Here is a 16,171-nt window from a genome sequence, read left to right as displayed (position 1 = left end):
GGAAGTCTGCCAGGACAAGAATAAATCCCAGCTTTTTTCTTATGTGACCACAGGATAATTTTTAAGCACAAATGTTTTCTTTGATTTGGTGTTATGGCATCTAAGCCCATTATTTTAGAAGCTGAAAATGCATGGTTATATATTTACACCTAAGCACTCAAAAGGAAAGCAGACAGCTATAATTCTCAAACAAAGTAGACTTTTCTTTTCTAGGCCACACATCATGTTAAGTGGGGGCCATCAGGCAAATGAGCCCAGATCTGAGACACCACATTCTGTCAATGGATTTGCCTCCATTCAAGTTGAAGGCAAACTATCCTAAAACAATAGTATGTGATTCCACACAAGAACAAAATTATGGAGCTGAAAAAAGCAAATATTCCTTCCCATTACAACCAACTACTAAAGGATTCTGCAGAGGAAGTGCACTAAAATGAATTAGATGTGGAACTGTTGCTCATACATTAAAATGATTTAATAGCTCTACAAATGTCACGACATTAGCATTTTACACGAAGCTGTAACGGGAGCATGGGGAAGCCCTCAGCCGCCTCTGAAAGTCATCATTTGGAGGACAGTGTTTATGAGGCTACATGGTCACATTATGATACGAAATGGCAGTATCACTAGGGTAAATGTCCCTGGCTAGCTGGGTTTTTTGGAGAAGGCCATTGAAACACTGAGGCTGCCAAATTCATCTTTTGTTTGGATGGGCTTTAACAACCCATTTGCTGCTGGCTGACTCATCCTAAGTTGTCTCTAAGAAGAACACAACTTTTTGGAATTTCGCCTTAAGAAATTATTTAGTTACAATTTTTACAATATGTAAGGTGCTCCTGCCAGGACTACTTAAAAACTTCTTTACAGCCAGGTGATAGACAGACATGTCAAAGCAGAAGCCTAACAAATGAGTTTTGTAGGAAAGACAAGGACCATACATGAAATGCTTAGTCTACCAAGAGTCCACTCCAGCCTCACAGCTGTAAAGAAGCAAAAGGTCTTTTCATTCTCAGCAGAAGATAAATGGCCAGAGGCAGATGTTTAATAGAACAAGCACCTACTGATATTGTTGTTATTCATATTAAAAATGATTTAATGGTTAATATGCCACCATAAAGCTTTAAGAAAATAATGCTGTTTAAGAAGAGATTGGTTGAAAAATGCCACCACAACCAGTGGCTGGTTAAGTTCCCTCCCAATTTCTCCCTCATGCCCCTTTCCAAGGCTACTGATAGGGGAGGTCCTCCACCCCTTCCATCTGACCCTAGGTTATCAGGTCTCATCAGGATTGGATGCATTGTCCTCCTCTGTAGCCTGGCAAGGCTGCTACCCCCTGGGGGGAGGGAAGGTCAAAGAGCCAGCCACTGAGTTCATGTCAGAGACAGTCCCTGTTCCCCTTACTAGGAAACCCACTTGGATGCTGAGCTGCCATGGGCTACATCTGTACAGGGGTTCTAGGTTATATCCATGAATTGTCCTTGTTTGGAGTATCAGTCTAAGAAAAGACCCCTGTGCCCAAATATTTTGGTTCTGTTGCTCTCCTTGTGGAGCTCCTGTCCTCTCCAGATCTTACCATCTCAAGGAAATCATGAAATTTGCAGGCAAATGTTGGGATCTAGAAAAGATCATCCTGGGTGAGATATTCCAGAAGCAGAAAGACACACACGGTATATACTCACTTATAAGTGGATACTAGACCTATAATATAGGATAAACATACTAAAATCTGTATACCTAAAGAAGCTAATCAAGAAGGAGGACCCTGAGTAAGATGATCAATTGTCACTCAGAAAGATAAATGGGATGGACACTGGATGATGGAGAAAAAAGGAAACAGGATAGGAGCCTACCACAGAGGGCCTCTAAGAAACTCTACCCAGCGGTGTATCAAACCAGATGCTGAGACTCATAATCAAACTTTGGGCAGAGTGCAGGGAATCTTATGCATTTCTTTTGATGAAGGCAAACCACAATGAACTTCATTGAGGCAGCCCTGTTAATCCAGGGCTCAGCCTGTGTCTACAGTAAAAAGTACCTCTTCTTGCTGGTCTACCAGTCTCTCAATTTTATTTCTGGCAAGAGGCAAGCCAAGCAGCTCTCTGTACAGGAAGATGGGAGCTTCAGGGTTGTCAGTTCAAGGACTCCCAATGAAACGGAGGATGTGTTCCTGTCACTGGATGACTTCCCTGACTCCCGGGCTAAAGCAGATCTGAAAAATGACCAGGCATTCAGTGAACTGTTTATCATGCCCCTTCTGTCCATGACCCTGGTGGCCCCTGATGAATTGGAAAGGAACAACAGCCCCTTGGATAGCTGTCAGGGAGAGCTCTTGGCCAGCCGGAAGGATTTCAGGATGAACACATGTACCCCCACCCCCAGCCCAGAGGCTCCTTATGTTGGATCCAGTGGGGCTGTGTCCTGTGGAGCCTGTGGATGTATACCCCATGACAAGCCAGAAAGATGCTGAGGAGCAGCCAATGGAAATGCATAAGAATGGCAATTCAGTTCCTGTACTCAGCATCTCCCAGGAGCCAGAAGGCTCAGTGTTCAGCGGTAGAGATTAGGATGCAGAGGAAGTAGCAGAGCTTCCCGAGGTTGCTCTAGAGCCTGCAGAGCCCAGGACCTCATAGCAGAGTGTCACCTTGACAAGGAGATACATGCTGAGGGAAAGACAAGGGGCTCTGGAACCTGTCGCCTAACTACAGGAGACCCCAGGGCCCTGGCAGAGCCTGGACTCTTTTGACTCTCTGGACTTTAAGCTCTTCCAGAAAGGTAAGCCCTATTCTGTGCCATCCTGTGGAGGAGGCTCCAGGACAGAAGCACAAGAGTAAGGGTGTCACCAAGCTGCAGGAATTCCACCATTGGTACCTACCTGCCTATGCTGAACATTCTGATGGCAGGAGGCTTTGGCAGAAGGGCCCAACCTTTGCAGACACGGAAGTCCTGTATTGAAAACCTGTAAAAGAACAGCTAGAGACCCTTCAGAAGCTGTGGAAAAATAAGATGACTGAGAGATGGCTGCCCAGAGCCAAGGAGGATCTATGACCTGTAGAGAAGGAACGCTTGGCAGAGTCCCTAGAAGAACTAGGGTTAGCAGCAAGTGACTTTCTAGAGCCTGAAGACATGTTTTCCACAGCGGCCTCCAGTCGCGAGAAGGCCAGCGTGGAGCGGCACACCCCACAAACAGACTGCCCAGTTTCAAACTCTGCAAAGGGACATCACTCATTGAGCTGGGGGAACTGTGAAACTGACGGGTCCCCACAGGTGTGGATATCAAAGGGCATGTGTTGTTCCTGCTCTCGGAGATGGCTTACGCACCAGACCTACGCTGCCCCATCCATGGTCCAGCCTTGAGCACGGAAGGCTGAGGCATGGTTGGAAGGAGGTACATATGTCGAAGTCCTGTGCCCCTAATGTGCTGTGGGGCCGTTTGCTCCAGAGCTGCCTCCTGGCTGGCCTAGCCTAATAAAGTGGTGTTGCTACCCTAAAAGAAAGGGACAGATTGCAACAGGAAATAAGGAAATGCCATTTTTCTGCATTCCTGACATTATTTGCTCGTGATAGTCTTCTCTTTGACTCACATTTTCTAACATCAGTCCATCCATAGAAGGATGATATAACAGGGAAACATTTAATTTGGAATATTAAGATCCAGGTTGGAACTCCAATCTGAACCTAAGAAATTAAACATAGCATTCTAAATCTAGCGACTGGGTGCATGGGGTGGTTTGGGAAGATTTCCCCAGTCACACAGAAGAGCACAAAATCACTTGTGATTTGCCTTGAATAATGTCAATAGCAGTCACGGGGTATACAAAAGCTTCTGCATGATCCTTTAGCAGCCAGTCATTGTTGATAAAGAAATCTTGTCACGATGGATTAGGAACAGACCTTTCTGGCCCTTGTGATCTTACACCTATAATAAAGTAAACTTCACTCGTTGTCTTATGGTTCTAAGTAATACATTCGTATGGTTACTTTTAAATCCTATATTCTATTTGTGAGCTGTGCCAATACCTCTACTCCTTTGGTATTATAACATGAACTTTGAGTAAACTGAAGTTCATGATCTCATTACAAAGGTGACGGTAAAGAAGTCAGCCACGTATGCACAGTGGTTCTTAAACACAGTGCGCACAGCCACTCAGGAAGCCCAAGTGCAAGCTCAGACCCCGCCCCCAGATTTACAGACAGATCTGGGGATGCCGTCAGCAATATGGATTTTTTTTAGTAGCTTTTTGGGAATTCTGTACCATATGTTTTGATCATATTCACGCAGATTTAAACTACGTTGAGACTTCATCTTTACCCCAGTCAAATGGCTAAGATTGAAAAGAGAAGACAAATGTTGGCACAGATGTGGGAACAGAGAGACGCCTTTTCATTTGGAGGAGGGGGTGTCTCCATGGGAACCACAATGGACACTCCTCAAAACACTAAAACTAAATCTACCCCATTTCCCAGCATTGCCACTGTTGGTTATAGGCAAAGGACTCTTTACCCTACTATAGAGACACCTGCTCATCCGTGTTCACTGACGCTCTATTCACAGTAACCCGGAAATGATAATTACCTAGATGTCCATCAGTTGGCAAATCACTGAGTATGTAGTATCTTTCTACGATGATCTACAGCAAACCAGCATGAACACAAGTGGTTCTAATACAGAGTCTGATGACCACACACCAAGAAACACCTGGAAATGAGACATCCTGCTCTGGGTCTCACAGTAGGATTTGTCCAGTTCCAGTCTTGTGTAGACATGGAAGCTTCTGTGCTCTCATCTACAGACTGAAGATGATAGTAATACCTGCATGTTAGCCAGTTGTGAAAGGTGCTGGCCCTGTTATCATTAATGTCACTGAGCAGGAAACCGACCAGGTGCTAACTGGCTTCGCAATGTTCCTAGAGCTCAGAGGACAAAGAATTCCGGATAACAGAGACATGAAGAGCTAAACTAAGTCTGTTAGTTTTTAATCAATGCCAGAGACAAGAAGAAACTCCAAGCAAAGGAGAAATAACATACAAACTAGCAAGGACGTAGGGAATAGGTTGTGTGAGGCCATTAGGGGAAGTGGCTACCGAAGTGGGGAGTTGAGTCAGAGGAAGGTGAGAAATCTGACAAAAGACCGAAAGACCGAGAGCCTCACAAACTCGATTCTTCTGCCTCTCGGCTTAAAGCATCGTTTGTCTGTTTTGTTTGCTTTTGTCTTTCCAAGATGCTACTGATGGAACCCAGGTTCCCACACCTGCTAGGTATCCACGCCGACCCCCCCTCCTCTGCCCTTAAAATGCCAGTTATAGAAGGCAGCCCCGTTAGATCTGGCCCCACGAAGAAAAAAGATATGAAAAGACCAATTTATAGTAACCGTTCCTATTACAAAATGATTGTTTACAAATCAACTCACCGCAGGAACCTCAATTCATTGAGGATGTTGCTACACTTTCTTAAACATTTCAAGCGCTGCTGAGATGGCTCGGTGGGTAAAGTGACTCTCCACCAAGCTCAACGACCTGAGTTCACGCCCAGGATCCACAGCCTGGAGGAAGAGAGTAAGCCTACAGGTTGTCCTCTGACTTGCACACACGCCATGGCACACACATGCACACACAAACAAATGTAGTTTAAAAATCATTTCCAACTTGCTGAAAATACTTCAAACTTTCCATAAAATAACAGTCAGCTCTCAATGAAAACAAAGCAATATTTGCTTATTATAGAACCTCTGATTCTTGTACAGTTCCAGGAACAGATTAATAGCTTCAGACAGAAACTGGTTCAGTTAAACAGATATGTGTGAGTTTGTGTGTGTGTGTGTGTGTGTGTGTGTGTTTTCTGATTATAAATAGAATCTCCTTTTTATAAGAAGTGAACGTTGTTTATTAAAAAAGAATATGTGAATGACAGAGGATTGAAATCGTTGAGACTTTTACTTTCTTTTATTTTTTTTTTTTGAGATTATAATATAGTTACAACAGTTCTCCCCTTCCTTTCCTCTCTCTATCCTTCCCATGTGGCTCTCCTTGCTTTCTTTCAAATGAATAGCCTCTTTTGTTATTACATGTATATACGTATAAAGATGCATATTCCTAAATACATCCTGCTCTGTATAAGGTTTCTGTATGTTTGTTTTCAGGGATAACTATTTGGTCTGGGATAATCACACCAGTTGGTGTGATCTTCCCTGGAGAAGATGAATTTTCCCACTCTCTGCATTCCTTAGCTTTCTGTAGTTCTTTGTATAGGGCCGAGATCTCCTGGGCTTTCTGCTGTCCACTTTCTGCTGTCTGTGGTTGTCCTTGTTCACTTCACATTAGGGCGGTCGTGTTGATAAGGCTTTGTGGCTTTGTGAGTGTACTTTCTGACATTGCTAGGAAACACAATCCCACAGCAGACTTCCCGGTCCTCTGTCTCTTACAATATTTCAAGTCCTCATCCACAATGTTCCCTGAGCCTCTGGTGCAAAAGTGTTTTGAAGATGTATCCACCAGAATGGACTCCACACCTCTGCATTTTGGTTGGTTGTGGTTTTCTGTAATGGTCTCTGACTATTGCAAAAGATGAGTCTCCTTGATGAGAATGAAAACTATGCTTATCTGTGTGTATAAGGATAAATATTTAGAGTGTAATTAGGGATTGTGTTTATATAATAGAGTAGCTGTTGTAGGTTCCTCTCCAAGTTGTGTAATGTCACTCTCCATGGGTGACTGGCTAGGTCTGCAGTAGCAGGAAACGCTTCCTTCTTGTTGAGTGGGTTGGATATCCATTTTGTGAAAATGCTTTGCTTTTGTTTTCAGATGAAGCCATCGCTCCGAGAGTCCAACCAAAATCACTGTTCTTGTTTATAGTGAATGACCAAATTATACAAACAAAAGTTAACTAAACACTGTACATGTTACTAGTCAGCTTGGATCATCTGAACTTGAGTAACTTCACTAAATTCACAGTGTAAGAGCTGAAGAAAATATCACAAAGCGCTGACACACTAAAACCTATCTTGTCTGAAAGGAGGCTTTCAGACTTCTGTGCCTGAATCCTTACAGGTCAACCGATGCTCCAGGAAACATGGATGTATCTAAATCCAAAAATAGAAGTAACCTAAAACTATTTGCCATTGGCCATTAATTTTTCTGCTGATATAGGATTTTTATTTTCTTTTTTGGAATCTTTTGAAATAGTTTTGTTAATTCTTTGATAATTCCATACAGTATATTTTGACCATATTTGCCTCTTTATGTGCCCACTAATGCCTCCAAAACCCACCATTACATCCCTATACCTCCAACTTCCTGTCTCCTTCTTGTTAATAACTCACGGAGTCAAAATTGTACTATTCATATACTTCTGAATATGGCATGTAGTTGACCTGCCAGTGACAACACTCTTAAAGAAAACTGATTCTCCCTCCCCCAGATGCCGTCAGTTGTCCACACCTTTTCAGTAAAGGGTGGAATCTCATTAGCCCCTTCCTGCTCCATGCTAAAATGGTGACTGCCCTTTTTGTGCAGGTCTTGTACAGGAAAGCACAGAAGCTGTGAGTTCATGAATACAATGTCTTATCATGTCCAGAAAACACTGTTTTTTTCCAGTCTTTCCTAACCTCTGGATCTTAAAATCTTCCTGTCTGCTCTTCCACAATTGTCCCTGAATCCTGGGGTGGTGTAGTATCCCAGTTTTATGGCTACCACACCACTGACATTTATTCTCCATACTTTGATCAGTCCTAAGTGTCTGCATTACCCATTGGCAACTGCAGAAAGAAACTTTTCTGATAAAGTCTGAGAGCTGCACCAATCTCTGGGCAGAGAGATACAAATTAAGAGAGTAGTCTGATACTATGTTAACTTACCAGAGTAATAGTAGTGGGTTCACCTTTGGGGTCTGTGAGCCCCCAACTATTGGCTCATTGCCAGATTTACAGTAAAAGGCAAGTGTTTCTTCCTGTGGCCTACACCTCAAATCCAATAAGAAAACAGTGGGTCACCCTCATTACATGTGTTCCACTGTTACACCCATAAACATATCTGGCCACGATGGTCATTATCATTGTTCACAAGGTCTGCAGCTGGATAAGACTGACAAGTTTTTCCCAAGCAGCCTACATAGCACCATCCAGTACGTGGAAGCTACTCAGCAAGGACCAAAGTTCCCGGTGAGTACCACCTTGAATAGCCTGTATTGTTTCAGTGTTCTCCAAATACACCTCTGACCAACAACTTAAGGGGAGGTATTTACCCCTGGTACAGGGCTTTTTATTGGGTAACCCACAGCTTCAGGGAGGACCATTCTCCCAAGAGTAGAGTAATTAAACACTTGTATATGAATCAGATGTATGTGTGTGATTTTATATATTTTACATATTATATATTATTTTATATATTATTGTATTATATTACTATATATTATATGTTATATATTAAATATTATACATTATCTATTGTATTATATGCTTTATATATTTTATATTATACATATATTTATTATATATTATAAAAGAATAGGTTTTCGTACAACTTTTTAAAACTTCCTTAATGTTATTATCCCTTCTACCACCTCCTTTTTCTGCCCTACCCTTCCATCTCTCTCCTCATTACAAATATCACATGTTCTCACTCATATTCGGGCCTTAGAATCAAAACTTTAGACTTGTGTATTTAATTTGGACTACCTAAAGAAGTCAGGAAACTAAAAAGGGACCCTTGCTGGAAAGGGAGAGAAAGACCTGAATGCGCAGGGATATTGAAAAGTTGATTTTTCAACTTTTCTTTCCTTACCTTGAGAACACAGCACTAAGGAGCATATGACATACTTCATTTTTCTTCTCTGACTTCTGAAATCCTGTCCCCAAACTTACCTCATCTCATAAAGTTAACAGCAAAACATTCAAAGGTTGTAGGGGAGTTCACAGCGAGGCACCGACCTCATATCCAGAGAGCTGGCCATCTCAGAAGATGAAGGAAGCTGTGCTTATCATGTATGTAGCATGAAATAATACAGATCATGAGATAAGTCCCTCGGGGATCGCTAATCTAGGCAAGGGAGAATGCCCACATGGGACATTAAAATGCTAGTTGCATTAGAAAAGATTTACCCCAGAATAAAACATAGAAGAGAGGTGGGAAATCATTTGAAATATTTATATATTACTATGCCAACCAAACAAAAACTACATTGAAAACATCACACTAATAGAAGTGTTGCTCTCTGCCTATAGCCATATAACACAGGATAAACATACTAAAATCTATAGTTCTAAAGATGCTAAACAACAGGGAGGACCCTAGAGAAGATGCTCAATCCTCATTGAGAAGGGCAAACAGTATAGACATCGGAAGCAGGAGAAGGCAGAGAAGAGGACAGGAGCCTACCACAGAGGGCCTCTGAAAGGCTCTACCCAGCAGGGTATCAAAGCAGAGGCTGAGACTCACAGCCAAACTTTGGGCAGAGAGCAGGGAATCTTATGGAAGAGGGGGAGACAGAAAGAAACCTGTCTTTGTTCCCACTAGCATTCACTCCTTGCTTTTGCTAGGAATAAAATGAGCAGCTTAAGCTTCACTTCACAAATCTGATTCCAGCTAATGCCCCAAGGGAAGCTATCAGCATGTCTCCTTCAGTTGCCTCTAGGAACAAAGGAGAAATATTTGGCCTATTAAAAACAATGGCTGCACTGTCTTCTGTACTGGCCTGGTCAGGACCTGTGCTTCCGTTTACAACTGCCCAGTTCATTCAGTTCTTTGATTACCTTCTTTCAGTACATTCAACACCAATTCAAGCCATGATTGGGAAAGAATTAAATCTAGTGAAACAAGATCAGCTTCCAAGGTCATACCTGCCCAGTGTCACTCATTCCATTTCCATGCACGTAGGATTAACAGTCTACCAGAAACTTAAACTTCCAGCAATACAGAGTTGGCAGCCAAAGCTAAGGATTTGCCTCAAAGTGAGCCAAGACTAATTTGTGTTCCAGATATTACACTTATTAGTCAGTCAGTCTTTAGTGTATGGCATTAAATCTCTCTAAACTTCAACCTATCCATCCGCAAAGACAATAGTGCATATTCCATGAGTATTTAGACACAAAAAGCCTTCTGTGTGTGTGTGTGTGTGTGTGTGTGTGTGTGTGTCTTGTACTCAGCCAACTTTACTTTATAAACATCCCTTTAAAATGTTTAAATGAATATAATTTAGATCAGCTTGGAGTTAAACTATAGAAATGAAAAACCCAAGTAAAAATGGACTGAAAAATTAGAGAGTTTTGTTTTACACAAACTAGTTTTTTCTTAAGTTCAATTATGATTATAATTTGGTAAAAAATGATCATATAAGAAACATTGCATAATTCCACTTGCTTAGAAAAATCTACAATAGAAGCAGAGAGTAATATAATAATTGTCAGGTCTGTAAAAAAATTGAGAGTTTACTGAGTCCAGAATTTCATTTATGCAAAATGAATGAGTCTGGGGATCTTGTGTACACATACTCTGCCTATAGTTCGCAACACTTTCCTGTGCGCTTGAAACAGTTGTTAACAGAACATAGCTCATGTTAGCAATCTTATGCCAACAAAAGCAGTGCAGGAAATTTTGGGGGTGACGAACATGTTTATGGTCTTGCGCAGTCTCAGCAAACTGTAATATCAATACCGCCAGGTTTGTTTGTTTGTTTGTTTTGTTTTGTTTTGTTTTGTTTTGTTTTTACATCACCCAATAAAGATTTTTAAGAAGGAAAATAACTTAAGATGCTTAAAACACTTTATAAATCCTCTACACCACTGCCATCATCAAGCACAGATGAGCGCACCATGGCAGGATCTGGAGTTACCACTTGCTGCTTCACATAACTCAAAAGAGCCATTTACGGTTCCCTTGCAATTCTGCCTTCAATGATCAGCTTGGCCATCGTCTCCTCACATCGGTGTCCTCAGGACCTGCCAGGTGCAGTGTCTTACACAGGGCAGATTGCTGGAACCTTCTCACTTAAAAGGCAAGCGGCCCCAGAGTCCAGTGCATGAAGTCAGATTCTACCTCTGCCTCTTACCCACAGGCCTTTTCCAATGTGTGGCTCCTCATTAGAATCCTCTCATTATAGAAAACGGCATAATGATGAAACAGAAAACCAAGAAAGGCCAAGGTTGTGTCTGCATTCGTATTGACCATCTCTGCCTGCTACTTTTCTACATAGACAGGAGCTCAGGAACAACTTGACAATCCTTTGAGTAACCTTTTTTAAAAGGAAAATCAGGCGTCTTTGCTCTTACAAAATACCTTAGAAATAGTTGTACATTGCACTTCCACACCACATCATACCTCACAATACCCATCTGTAAAAGAGGTGTTTGGGGGTGTGGTGAGGGGATGAACTAATATTCAGGTTGGATATTCAAAGAGAGAAGGAGATGATCTTCCAAACCCTGCATCCTGGTTCAAAAACAAGAAGACCCATAGGACCGAGCGAAGGCCCCGAAGGAAGAAAGGCAAAGCCCTGAGCATAAAATGTCTATGGAAGAGTGTAATCTGGGCTAGTGGCCTGGAGTCAGAAAGCCTCAGACTCAGCATTTGTGGGTTTTGGTAACAGAACATACATTCTGATGCTAGGAGTTTCTCAAGACAAGTTTCTCATACACAAGGGTATGAACTGAAAAAATAAGATCTTAAAGTCCTGTGTTGGCATCACAGCAGTTGGAGCAGGAACTTAAATATTTGCCATGTTGCACAGGGAAGCAGCAAACGCTCATGTGGTTCTGTAGGGTCCATTTTACATGTCGATACCATGTGCTACTGTGAAGTGGTGACCATGCTTCCCATTGTCCCGTAAGTTTGCATTAAAAGAAACAATGCTTGTCAGTTTTGACAGGCAAAGTTTGGAGTTTCTTGGAAATCTTTAGGTGAGAGTAGGTGTTTCAAGGAAAAGAATACACATCTTCTGCCTGCAATCTTATGCAATTCACTTAGCAGAATTAAGGTGCTGTGGACACACTGATACTGTGAGCCAAGACATCTACATCCATTGTGTTATTGCAAAGAGAGGACCTGTGAGGCTTAACCTAATATGGAGCAGGTAGATGTAGCGCAGAGAAAAGACACTGAGCACCAGTGTCTCAGCGCAAGGATTCTCACCTTCCAAAGCCAGCTACTCAGTTTATTATCTTCTGTCTTAGAATTCCAGGAGAGGTAACATAGCGTGCCCCTATGTCCTGTATCACACCAATTTAAATTCATCAGAGAAAAAACGTACATAGAACTATGTGGTACCTTCACTCAAGAAACTCTAGGATATTCACAAAGCATTACACAGAGGGAGCCAGACTGAAAGGAAAGGTCGCTGCTCCCAGAGTTCTCTTGTGTACTGTACAAATTTTCCTAAGAAGCAGTGCGGATGACCTCGATATAACTTACTGAAAGAAGCAAGCAACTGAAGAAGGCAAGGGGCTCTGTGAGGGGCTCACACTTCGCATCTAACTGTCATCTAAGCTTTTGGGAAAACACAGCCTCTGAGAGGTCGCTCCTCTCAGAGATACTTACCCTCCCAGTTCACATTGAGAGGAGACTGCCAGACCCAGCTAAGGGCGAGAACATGGACATGGCCTTGGGAGCAGCTCTGGGATTGTCCTTACCGAACCTGAGCACCATAGAAATAAGCATGGCAACTAGTTCCCAGGGCTCTCCCACCCAGGATGCTGGAAACTGTGTGGAAAACTCTGGACCACTAACCTGTTCCCCTTCCTCTTTCTTCTTTAGATATTCCTAAACATGAGCTGAACAAGTGCTACCACAATACACATGCCAAAGTGAACAGAGGAAAGACCACTGGACCTCAGCCATGCACAAAGAGCTACAGGCACCTGAGGAATGCTAAGAGTGGGGGAAATCATCTTCCCCAGGAAAGAACATGACCAACAGTTGCCTAATACCAAATAGTCAACCCTGAAAATATGTGTGCACATACCATTGTGCAGACAAATTAGAACGTGCTGTATATATTCATACACACACACACACACACACACACACACACACATATATATATACATGTAACAACAAGTAATGGGGAGAAGAGGCCATGAATTTGGAAGAGAGAAAAGAAAGATATATGGTAGGGTTTACAAAAGAGAGAGAGAGAAGGGAGAAATGGTGGGTGTGGTAGCTTCTGTAGTCTCAGAACTCAGGAGGCAGACATGGGATCAAAGGACAAGCTGGGGAGCTCAGGTTCCACTGAGACCTTGCCTTAATACACAAAGCAGAGAGTGATTAAAACATCCAGTGTTAACTTTGGGCCTCCGAGTGTGAATACATCCCCCCCCCACACACACTTGTGTCCATAAACATATGCACGGGAAAATAAAAACAAATAATAAAAAGAGAGCAAATACATCAAATGCTGGAATACAGTATCAGCAAGCCGATGACTCATTTAACCAGGAACGTTACAGAGCTTGATTTGAAATGGGTGCTACTGCTTGGCAGATAGGTTTTCTCCTCTTTCCAATGAAAGCACAGCCTTATTGGGCGGAGCATACAAAAAAAATTGGGCCCTTCTCTGCATTCTGTCCCCACCATAGACGCTGCCCTGGCAAGCTTTGGCTCAGTGTGTACAAGCTGCGTGGTACACGTTGGAGGTGACACCAGACAAGACTGTGGGTTGAATGCGTCCCCTAAATGATCAAGTCCTTGGGACCTGTGGATATGATCTTATTTGTAAATCAGGTATTTACATCAAGTTAAATGGAGTCTTTAGGATAGGACCTAATCCAGTTTGATTGGTGTCCTTATCAAAAAGGAGAAATTCAGACCCAGAGGCAGACACTTACAGAGGAAGAAGGTGGAGAGGATGCCACATGTATGCCAAGGAACATCCGAGCTACCGGACACCAGTGGAAAGTCCTGAAGCAGATCCTTGATCAGAGCCCTGAAAAGGAAATGACCTTGCCTGCACCCTGAATGCAGATTTCCAGGTGCGAAAACTGCGAGACACTAAATTGTGGCGTCTAATCCAGCCAGCTTATTACGTGTCTTTATGGTAGTCCTGGGGAACTGAGACACCATCAAATGAACAGTGTTGGATATGTGTCTTGGTGGAAGAGCACATGCTAAGTGTGCAAAGGGCCATGATTTCAATACTAGTGCAAAAGTAGAGGGAAAACATCGGTTTAAAACTTGGTGTACAGGTCAAAACGAGACCACAAACCAAAGGGAATATGTAAAGAAAACTAGGAACTCCAGATAGAGTGTCAGAGAAGGTGGAACCCAGACAGAGAGGAGCAGAGAACACTGAAGGACTGGGGAGACAGGGCTGCAGTGTCAAAGCAGGGGTTAGCTGACTCATGAGCATGGCTTCAGCACGGTGCTTTCAAACAGAGTGGCACAGTGGCTTGCAACCTTCCTAATGCTCTGACCCCTCATGTTGTGGTGACCCCCCAAAAAAAACAAAATTATTTTTGTTGCTACTCCATAACTGTAAATTTACTCTTATTATGAGTCATAATGGAAAGAGCTGATACGCAGAATACCTGACATGTGACCCCCCGTGAAAGGGCCGGCCAACCCCACAGGGGTCCCGATGCATGGCTTGAGAACCGCTGGTGCGGCAGGTGCTCAGAGCTATCTGGGAGCTTAGGGGAGTCTTCCTGGAAAATGCAGCATCCGACGTCATTGGTGAAGACGGAAAACGCCGGCAGGATGTGACAGAAGAGAACTGCTTCCGTGCCTTCTCAGTACAAGACAGGTAGTGTATCTAAGAGGATGCGCTTTCAAAGGTTCCCACTCACACACGCTCGAACATACCGTGTCAAAAGCGTGACTCTGCAGCAAAAGAGATGGCTCAGGGGTTAAAGCCTCACACTGCTCTTCAAAGGAGTCAGGTTTGATTCCCAGCAAGCACCTAAGTCAAGAAGTTCCCAGCCTCCTATAATCCCGATTGAAAATGATCTTCCTTGGGCCTCTTCACTTGCATGCCCATACTCACACGTGGACGCAGACATATTCGATTAACAATAATCTCTCTCTCTCTCTCTCTCTCTCTCTCTCTCTCTCTCTCTCTCTCTCTCTCTTTTAAGGGTGGTGCTTCTGGAGCTGGAGAGCTCACACAGCAGTAGTCATCAGAGGCAGTCGCAGCGGCAGGACAGAACAGTAGCGGCCCGCGGGAACTGGCTCTGGAATGCGGAGACCTGAGAGCAGGCCGGGCAAGGCAGATGCCGTGTACAAACTGACTGTACTTTTCTCAGTGAGAGTGAGACACCGCACCGCTGGTGCTCTTGAGGATGAGCAGGAAAAGAGGATTTTGCAGGGGTTTGCGACAGCAGATGGGAGTCAGAGCCAGAGAAATAAAAATTTAAATAAGAGTCTCAGAGGCTTGCTGCGAGGAACCCAGAACGAATGAATAAAGCCAGGAAGATCTATCACCCCATCCTGTCTATCAACATTTCGTCCAATCTGCACTCGCGTTTATCTTATCATCTTGTGTTAATTTGTCTTCATTATCACTTACCAATATTCATTTCTTGAAAGCAACCTATTTTGGGAGTGATCGCTTCCTACCCACAAATGAGGCCGCTTTAATGACTCCAGCGAGTGGCAATCTAATGGGGCCGCCAGCGGCTGCTCGCAGGAGCCCAGACAGATGCACGCCGACCTCTTTTGTGTGGCGGCGCTCTGCTAATTGGGTCTAATGGAGTAGTTGGAGGCATTCTCCTTCTGTTTTCCCGATGATATTAACGTCTTCATGAGGTTAATGAAACCACTAACACCAGCCAACCGCGAAAGGTCTCCTGTATAATATAATCCACCTATTTGGAATCTTACACAAACACGAGTTAGTCTTGTCCTGGTTTTGCCTACAATGCGTAGTATTGGAATATTTACTTTTCATTTCCTAAAGACCAGAATAGGAGTGCAAAGGATTCCAAGATTAAGATTGTGCCAAGATTTGACCATAGGCTTTGTGGTCTCTACCGCCCCCTCCTGGCCAGATGAAGGAGGTCTTCAAGACCCCCTTGGGAGTACCAGAAGAGAAAGCATTAAGAGCCATTATTTTTATCTGGTTTTGTCTCTTTTTAACTACTTCTATTTTTTTGAGACTGTAATATAATTGCAGCATTTTTCCCTTCCCTTTCCTTCCTCAAACCCTCCCATACTCCCTTCCTCACCCTCTTTCAAATTCATGGCCTTTTTTTTT

The 16,171-nt window shown here is 43.2% G+C and overlaps 1 pseudogene; it reads left to right on the top strand.

The window, feature by feature from the left end:
• Positions 1 to 1,946: 1,946 nt before the first annotated feature.
• LOC110539669 (condensin-2 complex subunit H2-like) lies at positions 1,947 to 3,354 on the top strand (annotated as a pseudogene).
• The last annotated feature ends 12,817 nt before the right edge of the window (positions 3,355 to 16,171 follow it).

Source organism: Meriones unguiculatus, chromosome 3 (genome assembly GCF_030254825.1).
Source record: "Meriones unguiculatus strain TT.TT164.6M chromosome 3, Bangor_MerUng_6.1, whole genome shotgun sequence".
In the NCBI taxonomy this organism is placed as follows: Eukaryota; Metazoa; Chordata; class Mammalia; order Rodentia; family Muridae; genus Meriones; species Meriones unguiculatus.
This window is presented reverse-complemented; position numbering and strand designations above follow the sequence as displayed.